This window comes from Pleurodeles waltl, chromosome 2_2 (assembly GCF_031143425.1).
Source record: "Pleurodeles waltl isolate 20211129_DDA chromosome 2_2, aPleWal1.hap1.20221129, whole genome shotgun sequence".
Taxonomy (NCBI): Eukaryota; Metazoa; Chordata; class Amphibia; order Caudata; family Salamandridae; genus Pleurodeles; species Pleurodeles waltl.
Window position 1 is genome coordinate 1,151,740,350 of NC_090439.1, and position 22,803 is coordinate 1,151,763,152.

A 22,803-nucleotide genomic window follows, 5' to 3' on the forward strand; every position below is an offset into this window, starting at 1 on the left:
CCCACCCTCCTCCCTAACACTAACTAACCACACAACCTATACTAACCTAACACTAATCCCCAAAACCCACCAATCATGATAAAAAGGAAAGAGGAGAGAGGGGAGGGATACATTAAAATAGACCATATATGTCCTAGAGGTTGGCCCTCCATAGGGTCCGCCTGATGGACCTGACCCGCTTCTTTATGTACGCCACATCCTGGCTCAGCTTGTCCACCTTCCGAATGAACTTGTCCATTTTGCGGTCTAAAGCCTGGAGTGCTGCAGGGTCAATTGGAGGTGCTGCTGCTGTCGGTGTGCTGGCAGAGGTGCTCTGTGTGGGAGTTGTTTGTAGCCCAATGGACTGTTCTGCAGCTCTGATATTGCTGGGTCCAGGTCATGCTGCAGAGGCAGGGATAACTGTCCCCTCCGTTGCTGGGGACACTTGGGGAGAACTGGTGGTTGTGGTGGTGGTGGCTGTAGTGGGCAACGTTGGGCCACCCTGTGGTGAGGCCCACCATGCTCCGGAGGCCCGATCCGCCTGGTATTTTTGGGCCATCCGTCGGAACCCCGACTGCAACTGCAGGATGTGCCGGTATCTCATGGCCCGCCTCTCAAATTCATGCCTCTGTGTGGCACTCATGTTTGCAGCTGTGAAGAGAAAGGGCAACTATTTACCATAGGAAATGCATTGGGTGGAATAGCACAATGGGTCAATTAGAAATTACTTTTACTGTAGTGGTAACAGCTCATATCACCACATAGATCATTGAAAGTCTCAGAGGAAGTACATGGGAAGCCTGCATACAAAGGGCATCTCACACCTAGCATATACATGTCTCTACATGATGGGTGACATCAGCCTAAACTTCTCATCAAAATAATTAGTAATGCAGCTGACATTATGGCTGCACCTCCTCCGCCTATTGCCTGGACTACATATGTCAGTGTATGTGATAACAATCACAACCCTCAATATCTGCGATTTGTAATTGGATTTGCTAGTATAGAACTCATGTGCCATAACCGAGTGTGTACACTAGGTTCAAAACAAAGTTTCAATGGTCACAAGTATGTGTAACATACTGGTTGCTACAGTCCTAGGTACCCTATTCCCAAACACATGGCTGACTTTGAGGGGGGGGGGAGAACATCCAACAATCCCATAATCAATGCACACCCAGGAGTGTATAGAAAGCTCAACAAGTTTTTGCCTCCACACACACACCACCAGTGAAGGGCTATCAACAAATCGGAGTCAGCTAAACCTTGTCCTATCCAAGGTCAACACATGTCAAAATTTACTGACTTAGGCCAACATCACATACTACCAGTGAGGCATATTTTTCTACAGACACAGAGGAGCAAGAACACCCATGATCATGAGTAGAATGTACACCTAGGCCATTGTACTCTAGTCCCACACACTTCTAGTACAACTTGTGGAGGTACATGCCCCCGGAAGATACAACCTACAGTGTACTCAGTCCATCGTTAACTAGGGAAGCAGCAGATTTGAGACAAGCCATTTGCAGAAGCTATCTGGGAGAATGTCAGTTTGAAATGCAGACTCAGTCCGAGACAAGTCCCAGAGCAACTCTTACATTAACCAGTGTATTCCACATGACTCACCCCATTCCCCATAGCGGGCCCTACTGGAATGGTCTACAGACCCAAAATCTGAGAAATGGATAAGCATAGGTCAACTCAAAATGAAGTGATAACTGAAATCCCACTAATGGAACAATACTAATGAATGGGCAGCGCATCAAACCTTGAATTCTGTTGAACACACAGTAGTTCATCATGTATCGCCAGCAAACATTAATAATAGCACACATGCAACACTCACTGTAGGTGTCGGGGTCCTCAAAATGAGCCACCTCTCCCACTGTGTACAATTGCAATTACAAAGACAATGTGAGAATATGACATGAGTAATGAAACCCTTTCACACATGCTCATACTGCATGGAATTATTCATGAGCAACATTTACATTGGGTGAGTCTCCTGCTACAGTTACACACCCTACTACCAACATGCAGTGGCCTGGACAGTCATGTGGTGGCAAAGATGCACCTCCATTAGTATGCACCAACAATATAGGGATGTATTCATCACATCATGTGCATCCAAGAGAGACATCCAAAAGCTGGTTACTTGAGGACTGCATGACCTCTCAAACTCAAACAGCCTATGTGGTCATTTTCCATACACACCAACCAGACACACATGTGACATATGTGTGGACAACAGTGCCAACTTCAATTGACGTGAAGGCAGCACTCATTTATAGCATCATGTAGGGTTTACAAATGTCAGTCTAGCTATGGCATCTACATATGTAGGTATGATGTTTCAACATCCATTTTTCACTGGCTATTGTGACCTGTAGAGTCCTAATTGTGTCATTAATGTGTTGCTTGTCTGACACAAAGGCAGCACTACATTACATACTGCTACAGGCAACCGGTATGTGTAGAAAACATGAGCTACCTGACTGCTAGCATTTGTCTTCCTTCACATTGTGCATCAATTACCCAGTAGGTTTCCCTAGCATTACACACAGTCAGCTACTTATCTGGCAGATTGGGTAACAATCATCACATTTCGCCACACAGCTTTAAATTGTGCACATGCAATTGATCTGTACTCACCAACATGGCCACCAATCCTGATTCCCAGGTGGTTCAGCAGATCTTGCTCCCTGGATATCAGATCAGCCCAGTGGTGCTTCAGTTGATGGTCATTCCTTTGGCTACCATATACACGGACCAAGTGATGGCGCACCTTCCCCCAACGGACTTTACGGGCCTCCGTGTGATACCCCTGTATCACCCTACCCCCAGCCTCCAGTATGAGTGAGAGGAAATGGCAAACAAGCCATATAAATCCCCCAATTCCTCCTCACCCATCCTAGAAAGCCATGGCCTACCAGACATGTCAGCACTGACAAAGGGGAAAAAGTTGTAGAAAAAGGAAAAGGGGGAAATGGGGAAAGGTAGAGTGGTGAAATACAAAGAAAACTTAAGAAGAAGAGACCAACTAACCCCTATATTACAGTACCCACAACAGACTCCCACAGACAATAAATAAAACACTGGACTTGACAAAATAATACAACACAGACTCAGACAGTATTCAACAACAAGACAATGATGACAAAAGCACAACTGAGATGTTACACTGGACACAAAAGCACTAATACACAGGACAACACTTTCCACACAGCCACACAGTCTAGAATAATCTGAGACTGCAAAGTGAAAGTGAAAGTACACCCACTGTACAGATTCTGTAAACAGGATATCCTATTACATCACATCCTTCATAAAATGGCCGCCGTTTTTTTTCACGCTATGCGTCATTTTTTCACGCATACAGCTTGTGCGTCATATTTTTTGACGCATATGAGTGCAAATAATGCAGAGTCAAAAAAAAATCTTCATTGGTCTATTATATTAGTTTGAGGCATATTTTACAGTTCTAGAGTTGAAAATTAAGCCGATGGAAAATATAATATCTAAATATGAAAAATATTTTTGACTCTGAATTATCTGCACTCCTGTGCGTCAAAAATTATGACGCACAAGCTGTATGCGTAGAAATATGACGCATTATGGAAAAAAATGGAGGCCATGTTATGCAGGATATTATGATATCTATTTTTGAAATAATTTTTTGACTCTGCATTATCTGCACTCCTGTGCGTCAAAAATTATGACGCACAAGCTGTATGCGTGGAAATATGACGCATTACGACAAATATGTCTTTCATTTGTCAAATTGAGAAATTAATTTTGTCATGACCAAACGGTGCTAAGTGATACACATTTGGGGTTAGCTTTGGCAAATGTCCCTTATAGGATGTATAGAAGGTATTCACAGTGCAATGGTAATGATTGGTCAGAATGGATATTACTCATAATTGTACACATATGTGGGTAATTGATGATGGCTATTTTCAAAATATGAATGGGATACCAGGATGTATTCCTTAGCAAAAATGTGTCCACATTTATCACGGTAATCAAAATTATATAAAGGCCAAATAGGTAGTGCAATTGTCGCCTACACTTTTTTATGGGGTAACCATGTCCTAATTACGAGTTAATGTATCTTAAATGTGTTTTACTTTTGACATGTAGGGCACACATGCGCCTTATGCATGTGTGTGCTTCACATGTGCATAAATAATGTATATTTGGGGGGCAGTAGAGGTGGACTTAGGCCCCCAGCACCCTAGGGTTTGCTCTTCCAGACTTGCAAATTTATCCAAGGGTTTCCCAAATTCAGTAATGCTAAACCTTCAGCAGCAGGCTCATGGAAGCAAATAGGGTATGATTCACTGTTTACCATTCTGTAATCCCATTTGCCCATTTTACGTTTGCCCTATTGATTCTTTGGAGAAATCTGACATACCATTTTGCATTGATATTTTTTGCAAAATCTCAACGTTCTTCATGTCATGATAGCAAATAGGTTGTTGATGTATGTGGCCCTTTATGCATTATCTGTTTTAGTGGCATGTTTTATTCTTCCTGCTGGGTTACAACTGGGACATTACTGTGATCGGCTGCTTGCAAATATTTTGTTGATTGGATGGTACATGTACATGTGTGTGGATCAATATTGATCTAGTATCAACTGTCAGGGTGTATGTTGTCACTGTAACTTCCAAGTCTCCTCATGAGTTAGTGGCAGCTAATCTTGTTTCTATTGGGTATTGTTTGTAGCAAAATTTGAGAGAAGCCATTGAGGACATGGTCACCTACACATGGATGGTCCCACCCTGTCACTGAAAACGTGTAATGAGACTTTCATCTGGGCAACCTTGGTGTGCTGAGTGAGAGAATGTCTCAGGTGTCTGGATCCGGCATGTGTCATTGCAACATTTGTACTCCAGTTGGCCTCTGTGGATGGTAATGTATCAGGAAACATCATAGCCTCTGTGCAGAACTAAATGGCTGGTATTCGACACACACGACTTATCTTTATCATTTGAACAATGTTACTCAGCGTTTGAACAGTCAGGGTCCTCATATCTGTTGACTTTTCAAGGATATTATCTGAGGTTGCTGGTTTTGATGGAGGCCATTTACACCATCATACACTATGGTCCTGGTCCACTGTCACACTTTGTAGTTTAGGCATTAATGAGGGCCAGACAACGGAAGGGCCAAGATTTGGCTATTCAAGGGCACTGTCACATATCGGTTGCAAATAACAGTCAGATGATGCAATACTATGTATTTGAGTATACATTGATGAGACTAATGACAAATTAGTGTCTGAGGTACAAGAGGTTTTGGACAGCACATGTGGTCCATAGGTGGACCCCAGGTATCTGTAGAGTGACCCACGGACAGGTGCCAGTCAGGCTGACAGGATGCTGGGTCAATCAGGAGCAAGTTCTTTCAGTAATTACATGATCAAGTGTTCTGACTAGGACTGGTCAGAGGGAGCAGTAGACAGTTGAGATGTCATACTGTGTATGTCCTGTTTTGTTTTGAAGGTGACACATGAACCCTGATAAAGTTTTCTACGGCAACATTAGTGTCAAAGCTTAATGATGTAATAGCTCAAATTCAAACATGTATGCAGTAGGAGGCATCAGCAGGGATGGGGCGTGTACATTTGGGTGGTGTGCATGGAGGGGATCACTGGTGTGGCCTCCATCAGTGGCTCACTAGTCCTGTCAGATGGGATTTGCTGATAATTAGCCTACAGTACCTTTCACAGAAGAATCAATCTACAGGTGATTCCAGGCCTTAAAAAATCCAAGCCAGTGTATTATATGAGCTGAGTTCCATGCAGTGAGATGGTACTATGACAATGGTAGGCATAGGAAAGGATGTGGCACACTGGATGACTCTTGTGAGTGTGTGTGTGTGTAGATCAGGGAATCTCAGTGTACACAAATCGGCATTCCAGGGACCTCTTCAGACAGGTGGGGTGTGAGCAGCTGCAGGTGTGTGTAATGTTTTTAGAAAAGGGCTGACATGTAGATGGGATGTGATGTGCTGGATGCTTGTCATAGGTGTAGCACTTGTGCTGTGTATGTTCTGCTTATGTGTAACTCTAGTGACAGATAGTCATTGCAATGCTAGTAAGTAGTTGGAATTACTGTTGGCAAGAGTCTAGTACTACATTCCTGTTCCTGAAGCATTAGCATGTGAACTGTCTGATGTATTAGGCCTGTTTTCCCCTAGTAGTTCCATACTCTAAGTCTGAATGTTGTAGTGTTTGATAACGTACAAAGTAGCAACTGGTGATACATATACAAAAAACACAATATTGTATGTGAATACTGTTAATTAGTTATTTCTAATTTACTCTAGATACCTTCTGAGCGGTCCCATCATGATATCGGTAAGCAAACAATAGAGGGGACTAGATGCACAATTGTGCAAACGACATCTGGAAAAAAGGACAATTTGGCTGCTTGAAGCTTAAATACGCTAATTATCATTAGCCGGCCTGTTGTTTCCTTTCCATTCAGCGCTGTATTCTTGATGAGAAGTGAAAGTGCTCTTAGAACAGAAAGAATGGTTTGAGCCTTTTGGTAGGAAAACCTGTTATAAGGTATGTTACTCATGCTCTTCAAGAAAGGAGAGCTGGGAAGGTTCAGGATCTTCAATAACTTGTAAAGGATCAGGGTGAAGGTTACAAGTTGAAAGTAACATGTCCACTGGCACCGGAGGAAAAGGTGTCCTTGGGTCCCAAAACCAATATAGCCAACCTGGTTCCAATCCAGTGAGGTGAAGAGATGGTCCCAAATCCAATTTTGTTTGGTTGAGAAAGAGCCAACCGCCAATTTTCCTATACACTTTCCTGGCTCAGGAGCCTATTCCTGTGACAGAGTAATTCCGCCATGCTGGAATTAACTAAGAATAGTACACTGTGGGATAGCGCAAACAAGATGTGCTGAAAAATAGGGAATTTTTGCCCTTGGAACTTCCCACTGGTCAGGGACTATTGATGAGTCAACCTACCCACTGTCTCTTAGTTTCAACAAGGTGGTTCTTGACTGACTGCAAATGAGAATTTTTTTAGACCTGTGCAAGTAGAAAATCAGACTGCACCTCATATTTGTGACCTGCCAGGGCCACTGAATGACTCTACTTGTTTTCCTTTACACGCATGACTAAGAAGTAAATTACATTTCTCAGATGTGTGACCTCTTGTATGGCTTGAGGGACATCAAAAGTTGCAAGTGGTCTTTTCCTTAAGTGACCAGCTGAGCACTTTGCACAAAACCTCAGAATAACGGTGTACACATTTGAAAGTTTGAAATGGCCAAATTGGGTTCAGTATTTCCAAGAAGTAATAGGAAAGGTTGCAATTGGATGTCAAACAAGTAGTTCTTAAACTTAAAATGTATCTTAATAGGCTTTTAATGGCATGAGCTAATCTACTGCAAATAAAAAAGCACCCAATGCCATTTGCATGCAGTTTGCACTGCCACATACTGCCCACTGATACCTCAAGTTTAAAGACATTTGAAATATGAATGGAAAGGAACGGAAGTCCGATGACCTCAATACTGTAGTGACTTTTAGTTAAAGTACTGCATTTGGTGACAACACATGTTATTAATAAGGCTTTGAGGAACATGATACAACATCATTAGAGCTTAGACAGCAGACTATGGAGTGCATAGGGACAGAGACACTGATTTGCACTAAACAATATAGATATACTTATGATATAAAGATAATTTCAAGGACCTCTTGAAAACAAAAAAAAATGGATAGGATGTTAGTTGACCTAAAGTTCCTTTCTTCCAAGGTGGGGTTCAGCAGTCGTGCACTGTAGACAAAACTGGAACATTGCTTTTCATATTGAAGGTCATCTTAGAGGCTAAGTTGATAGTTTGCTGGCATTCAACCATATCCCATACAAGGAAAAAACTGAATCAAAGAGGATCCCTAACTTCAGAAAGGTTGTATTTTCTTGGAGTCATCATATTAAGATTTTTATATACTTAGTGTGTCAAAATTCAAGAAAATCCCTGCATGTTTGTGTCCTGGCAGGGAGATATCAAAAATAGCTGTCCCTCCACACCTAAAACTACTGCAGCAATCCAGTATGATATTCTGGTCTCTGGCAGACTTTGCAGTATTTGCTCAGGTACTTTAATTCTTTGCCTGAGAAAGAAACACACTAAGGGCAGAACAAGATTTTTTTTTTTTCTAAAAAGTACATATTCTAAGTCAGAATGTTGTAGTGTTTGATATAAAAAAAACGTACAAAGTAGCAACTGGTGATACATATACAATAAACACAATATTTTATATGAATACTGTTAAGTAGTTATTTCTAATTTACTCTAGATACCTTCTGAGCGGTCCCATCAGGATATCGGTAAGCAAATAATAGAGGGGACTGGATGCACTATTGTGCAAAGGACATCTGGAAAATGCTAGCTGTAAACTTCTTCTGGACAATCAGAGACATTACATGCCATATGATTCTATATCGCTGTATAATATAAAACATTCATCCCTTTATTTACACTGAGATGCAGTAGTTACCTGCTTTCTGCACTGTTGCCACTTTTCTGGTAGTTGGAATAACTAGATCACCCACAAAGAGGAAAACAGAAAATTAATGCCAGATGTTGAGATTCCATGCAATGTATTTAGATGAAAATATTTCATTTTTTTCAACTATTTCCAGGCCTGTCTAGAATGGATTTTAGGTTTTGTAGAAAAACATAGATGGTTCTAAAATGCTCCGTCTATAATCAGAACTGATGATAATACAATGGTTAATACTGTTATTACTTTGAAACAAATGTGGCAAAGATCATAGAGCAACAGAGAATGTGGAACTTTACAAAGGTTTTGGACAACCTTTGAATACTGTTTAATTTTGTTGGAGACAATCTTTGTAATGTTTACAATGCATATGAATCATCAAAAATGCAATCTACTAATAAAGAGAGCGGGAAAGTATGAAATATGTACATGTAGTTATGGGCATACATTTATATATCTATTTGTATATACACATGCATACTACTATATAGACCTATTACAAATAGAGCCTCTGTCTCTCTGTATTAAGGTGGGCACAACACTTCATAGGAAAGCTAAACTTGAAATTTCATAAACTTTTACCTCATTTGACCAATTTGCACAAATTATCTGCTGAACTGTGTTTAAAATTACTGCTTTGAAACTGGTAAATTTGTAGTACGTTCTACATTGTAAAAGTGTAAACGTTGACGTGGGATGTTAGGCAAGGGAGCGGGTAGGATTCATACGTGAAATTGCATGGGTACATTTTTGGAAAACATAGCAAGTGTTTTATCAAAGTGTTCCAGCTTTCATATCCATGAAATTCTCTATGCCACAAAGAGCCTACTAGTATCCGGGAACGTAGCCGCGGGGGTAGGTGCTCCAGTGAACGCCGGAAATCACGAAAATTCATTGTGAACCGGGCAACAGTCCTGCGTGATCCCATGATACCCTTTCTTTAATGGAGATGGGTGACTGATAGGAAAGGAAAGCCAGTCCAGTTTACTTCCAGTAAGTGACTGATGACGTCTTGACTGTGAGCGTTAGATTGCAGGAGCTGATGATTTTTTCCTTTTTCCTCTGTTTTTAATTGGAGAAGTCCAATGATAAATTAGGTCCTGAAGAAGCGTCAGGGGATCCTGTTGGACCATAAGAGACGCGAAACATGTCGACCATATGACCATATATTGAGGGATTGCGGATAAGCACCGTCTCCCTCTGCCCTCAAATTTTTTTGTACGAGTGTTTGAGCATTATCTCTTGTTTCACTCCCTTGTTTATTTTTTTTAATCTTGACCAATTCCCAACAGCAAGCAATAAATGATTTAGTGAGGGTTTTGAGCCAATTTTACCTTTTTTCTTGTTCTGTCATCTCTCTTTTTGGGACCCACACTTGGCCCCACGGCTTCATCATTAACAAAAAGATCTCCGGCAAAGAGCCCCCCTTTGGGGGGTGCCCGTCAGGCATTGCAGTGCCGGCCTGACGAGGAGCTGTCCGATGATGAAGCATGACACCAAATATGGTGTGTGAGGAGTTGTGCTCCTGATTATCAGGACTCTTTCCCCTCTTCCTTTCGCTCATTTTGGAACAGTGTATTATATTATATTATCAGGTTAACTGGAGGGTGTACACTGGACCATAAAATCCTCCGATCCCTTCTCTTTATTTGACAAAGAGCCTACTGACATTTTTGGATTTGACCTCTGTAATGAGAGAACATGATGGTAATTGCCAACAGCACTGTGGCCTGAAGTTGTTTTCCTGTACTTGGTCAAAACAGTGATTACAGAACAAGTTTTGAGGATAACAAAACAGCATTATGTGAGTAAGCACAGCAGGTGGCTGTGTGTATTTTAACCCCTTAGCTGCTGGGCCGTTTCCCCCCCAGTGCTGAGCCCTTTTTTGGCTATTTGGGGTAGTTCGCGCTTAGCCCTTCATAACTTTTTGTCCACATAAGCTATCCACGCCAAATTTGCGTCCTTTTTTTCCAACATCCTAGGGATTCTAATGGTACCCAGAGTTTGTGGTTTCCCCTGGAGGAGACCAAGAAAATAGCCAAAATACAGTAAAAATTTTGTTTTTTCACAAAAAATGGGAATAAAAGGGCTGCCGACGAAGGCTTGTGATTTTTTCCTTGAAAATGCCATCTACAAAGGGTTTCTGGTGCAGAAATCACTATCTTCCCACCTTTCAGGAACGGGCAGACTTGAATCAGAAAACCACATTTTCCAACACAAATTTGGCATTTTACTGGGACATACCCCATTTTTACTATTTTTGGTGCTTTCAACCTCCTTCCAGTTAGTGACAGGAATGGGTGTGAAACCAATGCTGGATTCCCAAAAGCTAAACATTTCCGAAAACTAGACAAAATTCTGAATTCAGCAAGGGGTCATTTGTGTAGATCCTACAAGGTTTTCCTATAGAAAATAACAGCTGAAATAAAAAAATAGTGAAATTGAGCTGAAAACAACAGCCATTTTTCTTTATGGTTTACTCTGTAACTTTTTCCTGCGATGTCAGATTTCAGAAAGCAATATACCGTTTTGTCTGCTGGACTCTTCTGGTTGTGGGGATATAAAGGGCTTGTAGTTTCATTAAGAACCCTAGGTACCCAGAGCCAATAAATGAGCTGCACCCTGCAGTTGTTTTTCATTCTATACTGGGTATACAGCAATTCATTTGCTGAAATATGAACAGTGAAAAAGAGGTATCAAGAAAACCTTTGCATTTCTAAAATGGGATCAAGATAAGGTTTTTAGGAGCAGTGGTTATTTGCACATCTCTGAATTCCGAGGTGCCCATACTAGCATGGGAATTGCAGGGCATTTCTCAAATAGACGTCTTGTTTACACACTCTCTTATATTTGGAAGGAAAAAATGTAGAGAAAGATAAGGGGCAATAACACTTGTTTTGCTATTCTATGTTCCCCCAAGTCTCCCGATAAAAATGATACCTCACTTGTGTGGGTAGGCCTAGTGCCCGCGACAGGAAATGCCCCAAAACACAACATGGACACATCCCATTTTTTGATAGAAAACACAGCTGTTTTTTCCAAAGTGCCTACTGTAGATTTTGGCCTCTAGCTCAGCCGGCACATAGTGAAACCTACCAAACCTGTGCATTTTTGAAAACTAGAGACCTAGGGGAATCTAAGATGGGGTGACTCGTGGGGCTCTGACCAGGTTCTGTTACCCAGAATCCTTTGCAAACCTCAAAAAGTGGATAAAAAAACAAGTTTTCCTCACATTTCGGTGCCAGAAAGTTCTGGAATTTGAGAGGAGCCACAAATTTCCTTCTACCCACCGTTCCCCCAAGTCTCCCGTTAAAAATTATACCTCACTTGTGTGGGTAGGCCTAATGCCCGCGACAGGAAATGCCCCAAAACACAACGTGGACACATCCCATTTTTTGACAAAATACAGAGCTGTTTTTTGCAAAGTGCCTACCTGTAGATTTTGGCCTCTAGCTCAGCCGGCACATAGGGAAACCTACCAAACCTGTGCATTTTTGAAAACTAGAGACCTAGGGGAATCTAAGATGGGGTGACTCGTGAGGCTCTGACCAGGTTCTGTTACCCAGAATCCTTTGCAAACCTCAAAAAGTGGCTAAAAAAAACAAGTTTTCCTCACATTTCGGTGACAAAAAGTTCTGGAATCTGAGAGGAGCCACAAATTTCCTTCCACCCAGCGTTCCCACAAGTCTCCCGATAAAAATGATACCTCACTTGTGTGGGTAGGCCTAGCGTCCGTGACAGGAAATGCCCCAAAACACAACGTGGACACATCCCATTTTTTGACAAAATTCAGAGCTGTTTTTTGCAAAGTGCCTACCTGTAGATTTTGGCCTCTAGCTCAGCCGGCACATAGGGAAACCTACCAAACCTGTGCATTTTTTAAAACTAGAGACCTAGGGGAATCCAAGATGGGGTGACTCGTGGGGCTCTGACCAGGTTCTGTTACCCAGAATCTTTTGCAAACCTCCAAATTTGGCTAAAAAAGCACATGTTCCTCACATTTCTGTGGCAGAAAGTTCTGGAATCAGAGAGGAGCCACAAATTTCCTTCTACCCAGCGTTCCCCCAAGTCTCCCGATAAAAATGATACCTCACTTGTGTGGGTAGGCCTAGCGCCCGCGACAGGAAATGCCCCAAAACACAATGTGGACACATAACATTTTTTCATAGAAAACAGTGCCTACCTGTGGATTTTGGCCTCTAGCTCAGCCGCCACCTGGGGAAACCTAGCAAGCCAGCACAATTTTGAAAACTAGAAACCCAGGGGAATCCAAGATGAGGTGACTTGTGGGGCTCTGACCAGGTTCTGTTACCCAGAATCCTTTGCAAACCTCAAAATGTGGCTAAAATAACACATTTTCCTCACATTTCGGTGATAGAAAGTTCTGGAATCTGAGAGGAGCCACAAATTTCCTTCCACCCAGCGTTCCCCCAAGTCTCCCGATAAAAATGATACCTCACTTGTGTGGTTAGGCCTGGTGCCCGCGACAGGAATAGATCACACAACGGTCAATGTTGGTCCTTACGTGAGGCAGCTGTTGACCCTGGGGTGATCCATTCCTGACACAGGCACTAGGTGTAGGCACTCAAGTGGGGTAGCATTTTTATCAGGACAGGTGAGGAGTCACTGGGTGGTAGGAATGTTGTGGATTCCAGCATATTCCTGTAGTTTGTGTGACAGAAATGCGAGAAAAATTTAGTTTTTTTTCAACATTTCAGCTTTGCAGGGTATTCTGGGTAAAAAAACTTTGGGGAATCCACACAAGTCACACCTCTGTGGACTCCCCCGAATGTCTAGTTTCCAGAAATGTTTGGGTTTAGTGTGTTTCTCTATATGGCCGCCGAATCCAGGACCAAAAACACAGGTGCCTGCCTTACAAAACCAGTTTGTTTTGCGATAGATAATTTTGATGTCTCCACAATACGATTTGGGCGGTGGAATTTGTGGCTGAACTAAATTGGGGAGCTCCCAAGAGAGCACTCTCTCTCTCACTGCTTGCCGCCGCATTCACCTGCTCTCTGGGTTGGGCTAACCCACTATTACCCAGTTGCACAAACAGCTTGCGAAGGGACAGCAGGACTGTCCTCATCACCTTCCTCATAATGTACTGGAAGAGGAGTTATCGAATGGGACTCCTCGACTGAAAAATCACTCCCAGAGTCTGCGCCATTGTCCTATCCCTCAGATGCTGTCTCAGTATCTGATATCTCAGTCTCTGATCCTATGTCAGAGCGGTCCTCTATAACCCGAGTGCAGGCAGCAGTCATCCATCAAGATGCCATCTCTGCTATTGGCTAAACTGTTGCTCTAAAACACTAGCCTACGTAGACAGTCACAAAATCGGTGGTGTGTGTGAGATACGTGCAACAGTAGAGGCCACCTTACCTGCGCTTCTTCCCTCAATCAGCACGTTCTTTCAAGACACTCAAAAAACACCTTGTCACATACCATTCGTCACAGTCTTTAGCACCTCTTGCGCCCAGTCCAACAATCATTATTGTTGCTCCCACTCCCTCCTCCTAGGATTCCCATATTACCACCCAGCAAAAGTGCCCTTCATCTTTCCATAGCCGCCCTCCACCCTGCACATACATTTCATTGGTATTATAGCGCAGGTAATGGCTGACTTTATTAATGTACTCAGCTATTTACATAAAATACAGATTTGCTCTTTGCAGTAGGCATATAAACCTTCTGCGCTTCTTTATGGCACTAAAACTGCCACTAGACAAGTCTGACCCTTTTCCCCCCAGGGAAACCACACACATATTGACAAAAGTGATATATATATGACAGCCAACCACCTGAAACTCAACTCAAGCAAAACCGAAATAATCCTCTTTGGCCCACACAAAAACACCTGGTACCCCTCATGGTGGCCCACCACGCTAGGCCCTGCACCCACCCCCGCCAACCACGCACGCAACCTCGTCATCATCCTAGACTCCTCCCTCTCGATGACCCAACAAATCAATGCTCTCACCTCCTCATGCTTCAACACACTTCATATACTGAAAAAAACATTCAAATGGATCCCCACAGAGACCAGAAAAACTGTCACTCATGCACTCATCAGCAGCAGACTTGAATACGGAAACGCCGACTATGCCGGCACCACTCTAAAACTCAAGCGCAAACTACACGCATCCAGAACTCAGCAGCACGACTCATCCTCGACCTCCCCGGACACATCTCTCCACACCTCAAATCCCTCCACTGGCTCCCCATTGACAAAAGGATCACCTTCAAGATCCTCATCCTCGCACACAAATCACTCCACAAAACAGGCCCTGCCTACCTCAACGAGAGTCACCTTCCACACCCCTACAGGAAACCTCCGCTCAGCTGACCTCATCTCGCCTCTGTCCCCCGCATCAAACACACCACCACCGGGGGCAGATCCTTCTCCTACCTTGCACCCAAAACCTGGAACGCCCTCCCAACCCACCTTCGCAAGACCCAAAACCTACTTCTTTTCAGGAAGGGCCTCAAAACCTGGCTTTTCGAACAGTGAACCTCCCAGCCCCTTTCCCTCCCCCCCCCAAAGCGCCTTGAGACCCTCACGGGTGAGTAACGCGCTTTATAAATCCCTTTGATTGATGTATATAGATCTATCTATATATATATCTACATAGATATATCTATAGATATATCCATGTACATAGATAAATCTACATAGACATATCTAAATAGATATATATATAGATCTACATATAGTTCTATTTTTTTTTTAGTTGTTGTATGGTTCTTTGGGGGCCAAAAATGGCTACTGGCGACCCCCTGTCTTTTTATTTTATTAATTTTTTTTTTTTTTTTAAATACAATTTCCCCAGGGGGGGGGGGGGCGTTCGCAACCCAAACCACCCCTCCCCCCCTCAGGGGGCACCTACCTTTTTTTTTTTTTTTATAAAATATGCCTCTTGGAGTGGGGGGGCGGCCCGTTTTCTGAGGAGGCCAACCCCCCCAAGTGAAATCCCTGGCGTTTAGTGGTGTTTCCTGGCCCCCGATCGCAGCACAGCTGCGATCGGGGGCCAGGAAACACTTTCAGAAGGCCTCGTAAGAAACGGGAGACTCTCCCCTTTCTTACCAGGCCTTCTGAAACTGTTTCCTAGCCCACGATCGCAGCTGTGCTGCACTCGAGGATTTATTAACACCCTTCCTGGTGTCGCCCACTGGTCGTGACCCGCACCAGGGAGGGTGTGTGGGCGTCGGCCAGTGGCCGACACCCGCACCAAAAAGGTTAACATTAGATCCAACCTTGCACAAAACAATGGTACTGCATGGATGTTCTAATGGCAATACCAAATACTACTTAAAAGTGGAACATAGGAAAGGAGTTATCCTTTCCTGTAGTTCCTTTTTTATAAAGTACTCAGTATGAATCCTGTGCTACTAAGAAATTTGTAACATTATGCAACTTTTCCAACACTGTTTGAAAATCCATTTTTTGTGTGGTCACCTGTTCATCTGCTGACTGGTATTTCTGATTCTTCTTCTCTGCACACGCAGGCACTGCTGGTCATGTCTCAATGTATGTGCTTTGACCCTTAAATATGAGAAAACTGGCTAATAACCAATTTGCCCACTTGACTTACCAGTAAGGTCTTATTATATGGTGCAGGAGATATACTAGTGATATGGAAGTTATTAATGACTGGTGAACGAACGCACACACATTGTCATTCGTTAGGCTGATAAGCAGAATATGGGTTCAGGCCTACATGGGTAGGTTGGCTGGTCATGCATTTAAACCTGCTGGTGAATCTGTCAAAATAAACTTTTTTGACAGAAAGATCTATGCTTTGATATATTCAGTCACGCTACATGTGCGTTTTGACTATATTTTAGGTTGCTATAATTCAAACGACGGAGATGTAAACATTTCCAATTAATTGCAGTAGTTGGATTTTATATAAATACACAGGAAAGTACCATTTATTAACTGACAACTTGTCTGCTTGAAGCTTAAATACGCTAATTATCATTAGCCGGCCTGTTGTTTCCTTTCCATTCAGCGCTGTATTCTTGATGAGAAGTAAAACTGCTCTTAGAACAGAAAGAATGGTTTGAGCATTTTGGTAGAAAAACCTGTTATAAGGTATGTTACTCATGTTTTTAAAGAAAGGAGAGCTGGGGAGGGCACAGGATCTTTAATAACTTGTAAAGGATCAGGGTGAAGGTTACAAGTTGAAAGTAACATGTCAACTGGCACCGGAGGAAAAGGTGTCCTTGGATCCCGAAACCAATATAGCCAACCTGGTTCCAATCCGGTGAGGTGAAGAGATGGTCCCAGATCCAATTTTGTTTGGTTGAGAAAGAGCCAACCGCCCATTTTCCTATACACACTCCTGGCTCAGGAGCACATTCCTGTGACACAGTAATTCTGCCATGCTGGAATTAACTAAGAATAGTACATTGTGGGATAGCGCAAACAAGATGTGCTGAAAAATAGGGAATGGTTGCCCTTGGAAGTTATTACCCACTGGTCAGGGAGTATTGATGAGTCAACCTACCCACTGTCTCTTAGTTTCAACAAGGTGGCTCCTGACTGACTGCAAATGAGAATTTATTAAGACCTTTGCAAGTAGAAAATCAGACAGCACATCGTATTTGTGACCTGCCAAGACCACTGAATGACTCTACTTGTTTTCCCTTACACGCAAGACTAAGAAGTAGATTGCATTTCTCAGATGTCTGACCTCTTGTATGCCTGGCGGGACATCAAAAGTTGCAAGTGATCTTTTCCTCAAATGACCAGCTGAGCACTTTGCACAAAACCTCAGAATAACGGCGTGCACATTTGAAAGTTTGAAATGGCCGATTTGGGTTGAGTATTTCCAAGAAGTAATAGGAAAGGTTGCAATTGAATGTCAAACAAGTAGTTATTAAACTTAAAATGTATCTTAATAGGCTTATAATGGCATGAGCTAATCTACTGCAAATAAAAAAGCACCCAATGTCATTTGCATGCAGTTTGCACTGCCACGTACTTCCCACTGATACCTTAAGTTTAAAGACATTTAAAATATGAATGGAGAGGAACGGAAGACCGATGACCTCAAGACTGTAGTGACTTCTAGTTAAAGTCCTGCATTCGGTGATAACATATGTAATTAATAAGCCTTCGAGGAACATAATGCAATATCATTAGAGCTTAGACAGCAGACTGTGGAGTGCATAGAGACAGAGACACCTATTTGCACTAAACAATATAGATACAATTATGATATAAAGATAATTTCAAGGACCTCTTGAAAACAAAAAAAATGGATAGGATGTTAGTTGTCCTAAAGTTCCTTTCTTCCAAGGTGGGGTTCAGCAGTCGTGCACTGTAGACAAAACTGGACCATTGCTTTTCATATTGAAGGTCATCTTAGAGGCTAAGTTGATAATTTGCTGGCATTCAACCATATCCCATATGTTAGACTTTTCATCCTTGGCATGGTCTCCCTTAACTTTTTGCCTCTGTTCCCCAGGTTGTTGATGTGTGCTGGACTCTGATTTTGCTGTTTTTGTTACTCTGGGCACTTTACCACTGCTAACCAGTGCTAAAGTGCAAGTGCTCCTGTTTAAATTATATGTAAGTGGTTCATCCATGATTGGCATATTTGAATTACTAGTAAGTCCCTAGTAATGTGCACTAGAGGTGCCAGGGCCTGTAAATCAAATGCTACTAGTGGGCCTGCAGCACTGGTTGTGCCACCCACATAAGTAGCTCTGTACTCATGTCTCAGACCTGCCACTGCAGTGTCTGTATGTGTATTTTTACACTGTAAATTCGACTTGGCAAGTGTACCCACTTGCCAGGCCTAAACCTTCCCTTTCCTTACATGTAAGGCACCCCTAAGGTAGGCCCTAGGTAGCCCCAAGGGCAGGGTGCAGTGTATGGATAAGGTAGGACATATAGTAATGTGGTCTATATGTCCTGACAATGAAATACTGCCAATTTCGTTTTCACTGTTGCAAGGTCTGTCTCTCTCTCATAGGATAATATGGGGGCTACCTTTAAATATGATTAAAGTGTAGATTCCCCTAGAGAGTAGATGGACATGTGGAGTTTGGGATCCCTGAACTCACAATTTAAAAATACATCTTTTAGTAAAGTTGATTTTAAGATTGTGAGTTTGGAAATGCCACTTTTAGAAAGTGAGCATTTTCTTGCTTAAACCATTCTGTGACTCTGCCTTGTTTGTGGATTCCCTGTCTGGGTCAGTTTGACAGTTGGGTTGTTTTTCACCTCACACCAGACAGTGACACAAAGGGAGCTGGGGTGTGATCTGCATTTCCTGATTAGCCATCTCTGCTAGGAGGGAGGGGTGGAGTGGTCACTCTCATCTGAAAGGACTGTGCCTGCCTCTGACAATGCTGTCTCCAACCCCCTGGTGTGTGTCTGAGGCCTTGCCTGGGCAAGGCAGGATTTCACAAGAAGGTGTGAGTCCCCTTTGAAGGAAGGTGACTTCAAAGACTAAAATGGGTATAAGAAGGGCACCCAAACTTACAAACTTTAGAAACACTTCTGGAATCAAGAGGAACCTCTGCCTGGAGAAGAGCTGATCGCTGAGGAACAAGTGCTGCCCTGCCTGTGACTGTGCTTTGTGGAGCTTTCCTGCAGTGCTGCTTCTGCCAGAGTAAGAGGGCAAAGACTGGACTTTGTGTGCCTTCCATCTTGAAGAAGAAATCTCCAAGGGCTTGATGTAGAGCTTGCCTCCTGTTATTGAAGTCTCAGGGATAGCAAAGACTTCTTCCTGCCAGCACCTGGAGTCTCTGGAGAGACCCCTACTCTGCTCTGTGGTGCCCTTCCAGTTCCTGGGACCCTGAAAGGAGAGGCTGGCAGCCTAAGGACAAAAATACACGCACCGCGCACCGTGCGGAGAAAAGATCGACGCGAATCCGATCGCGGCTGAGAAAACGACGCGACGCCGGCTCCGCAGCTGAGAAACGACGCCGCTGGAAACGCGACCGGAGAATCGACGCCCGGAGCAGGAGAAACGACGCGCAGCATCGCTGACGAAGGCTGAGAGATCGCAACCAGCGCCGCGGGACTTCGGACCGTCGCGTGGCTGGCTTTTTTTCGACGCGCCTCGCCGAGCCGAGCTGTTTTCGACGCATATACCCGTGCCGGGTTATTTTCGACGCACACCGCCCGTGCGGGGTTATTTTTGCCGCAAACCAGGTACATTTTCACGCTAGCAGCGCTAGTGTGTTGTTACAAATACCTAAAGACTCTTTTTATTTTAAACCTTTTAAAAATCATAACTTGACTTGTGTATGTTGGATTTTTGTCGTTTTGGTCTTGTTTTGTCTAGATAAATATTTCCTATTTTTCTAAACTGGTGTTGTGTCATTTTGTAGTGTTTTCATTAAGTTACTGTGTGTGTTGGTACAAATACTTTACGCCCAGCACTCTGAGGTTAAGCCTACTGCTCTGCCAAGCTACCAAGGGGGAAAGCAGGGGTTAGCTGAGGGTGATTCTCTTTTATCCTAACTAGAGTGAGGGTCCTTGCTTGAACAGGGGGTAACCTGACTGTCAACCAAAGACCCCATTTCTAACATTGGTGACCAGCGGTCGGGATTTGGACTTGTATTTGTACTTGACATACAGTAATTAAGTGTGCACTACTGTTTTGATCTCAGACCACTACGTGACCACATACTACTAGTCTTGTGATTTTTGTTTTTTACTTGGACTGTTTTTCTCTGCATTCAGTTTCTTTTTTTCACTGATCCCGGGATTGACTTTGCTGAAACTTCATTTGAGAACTTGCTTTTCTGTTTTTGGAACTGTGCATATTTGTTTAACCTCTCATCATGTCTCAGTCTGGAGATGCCCTAGCTGAAACTGCTTTTGATTTGGAGAAATTGGAGAGCTACAAGGTGGCTCAGTTGAAGCAGTTTTGTAGGAATGTTGGCTGTCCCATTGAGAGCTCATCCAAGAAGGATGAGCTGCAAAAGGCGCTGAGGGCCTGGGTGGCAGCCAAAGCAGCTGAGGGGCACACAGAGGAGGAGCCAGAGGGGGAAGAGGAGTTGCAAGTCACTCACACTGATGTAGTGGGTGGGCCTGCTATGTCTCAGGGGAGAATCTCTAGGGCAAGTAGCAGTGTATCCTCCAAGGGTCTGACACCTGAAGAGTTACAGGACAGACAGGCAGAAAGGGAGTACCAATTGGAGCAGAGAAGGCTAGCCCTTGAGGAGAAGAAGATAACAATGGCTCATGAGCTTAGCTTGAAAGAGATAGATCATAGAAGCCAGTCCAGTAGGGATGGTGGCAGCAATTCTACAGTGCAGCCTGAGAGAAGGGTACACATCCCAAAAGACCTTGTGAGGGATTATAAGAGGGAGGATGATATCTACTTGTGGTTCAAGGGTTATGAATCAGCTCTCCACATGAACCTGGTCCCTGAAGCTCATTGGGGGGCAGCCCTGTGGAAGCATTTTGAGGCAGAGGGGAGGGACACACTGACGGCCTTAGGGGATGCTCAGAGTCTCACCTACCCTGCCATGAAGGAGGCCTTACTTACCAGGTATGGTCTCACCCCTGAGCAGTACAAAGAGAAGTTTAGATCCTACAAGAGAAAGGAATCCCAAACATGGTTGGAATGTGTTGATTCTTGTTGCAGGTCACTGGATGGTTGGGTGAAGGGCAGTAAGGTAAACACGTATGAGGGGCTTTACAATTTAATTGCTTGGGAGCACTTGTACAGTTTATGTTTTCCAGAGCTGCGCCAGCACCTCATTGACAGCAAGCTGACTGACCCCAGGAAGCTTGCACAGGAAGCGGACCGCTGGGAGAGCACCAGGGTCCAAAAGAGGTATGGGGGAGACCACGCCAAGGGTGGGCAGGGTCCCTCTCAGAAGAAAGGGGGGGGTAAGGGCAAACAGGATGAGTTCTCTAAAGGGCCCCAAACTGATTCCCAGGGTAAGGATTCCCAACCCCCCAGTGAAAAGAGGCCATGGTTCTCCAAAGGGAAGCCAATGGCAGGTGGTCCCCTACGTAAGTGCTATTCATGTGACCAGGTGGGTCATGTGAGGGGGGACCCCAAATGCCCCAAAAGTACACCGGCACCCACTGGTGCACCGTCCCAGGGTTTGGCCAGTGTAGCGCTTGGGGAGGAGTTGGTTTCAGGTGGGTGGGAACCAGCAGAAATGACCCTTGTCTCACTAGGGGACAGTGAGATGGTCCAGAGAAACCTAGTGCCTGATAACACTAAGAAGTACAGGCAATGGGTGACCATCAATGGACAGAGGGTGGAGGCTCTGAGAGACACAGGAGCCAGTGTGACTACAGTGAGGAGTCACCTGGTGTCTGAAGAGCAGATTGATCCCCGGGTACTTCACCAAGTAGTTGCAGTAGACAACTCTGAGCGCCTCTGCAGAGTGGCGCAGGTTCCCTTTGAATGGGGGGGGGTCTCAGGTTCCTGGAAAGTCGCTGTGAGTCCAACCATGCCTGTTGATTGTTTGCTAGGCAACGACCTGGAGGATTCCCCTTGGAAGGAGGTGGAACACAGGTCTCACTTGGAGATGTTGGGTCTGCCTGGGTGGGTATGCGTATCCACCCGGTCTATGGCAGCCAATCAGGGTAGTCAAGAGCCCCTGGAGCCTGAAACAGTGGCCCAGGGGACCGCCAAGAAGAGGAAAGGCAGGAGGCGCGGGAAACCCGCCCCAGAAGTTCCCACGGTCCGGGAGGAGGCAGAGCCTGAGGGTGATGCCCCGGAACCTACAGGGGAACAGGTGGCTGAACTGGGGGAGGTCCCTGAGCTGTCGCAGTGGCAGCAGGAAGGGGGACCCACCAGGGAAGTATTCTGCACAGCGCAGAAGGAATGCCCTACTCTTGAGGGACTGCGGCAGCAGGCTGCAGCCCAGGCGGCTGGCGGAGCGCCAGGTACTCACCTGATTTACTGGGAGGATGGCCTCCTGTATAGTGAGCCTAAGGTTCCTGAGCCGGGGTCAGCTCGTATGCTGGTGGTACCCCAGGGCTTCAGGGCCTTCCTACTGGGTTTGGCTCATGATGTGCCTTTGGCAGGACATCTAGGGCAGGACAAGACCTATAAGAGGCTTGTCTCCCACTTTTACTGGCCCTTGATGAACAAGCAGTCAGCTGCTTATTGTAGATCTTGTCAGACTTGTCAGGCAAGTGGCAAGAGTGGGGGGAAATGCAAAGCTCCCCTCCAACCTTTACCGGTAGTCAGTACTCCCTTTGAAAGGGTAGGAATTTACATTGTGGGGCCTCTGGATCCCAAGACAGCCCTGGGCAACAGGTTCATCCTGGTCTTGGTGGACCAT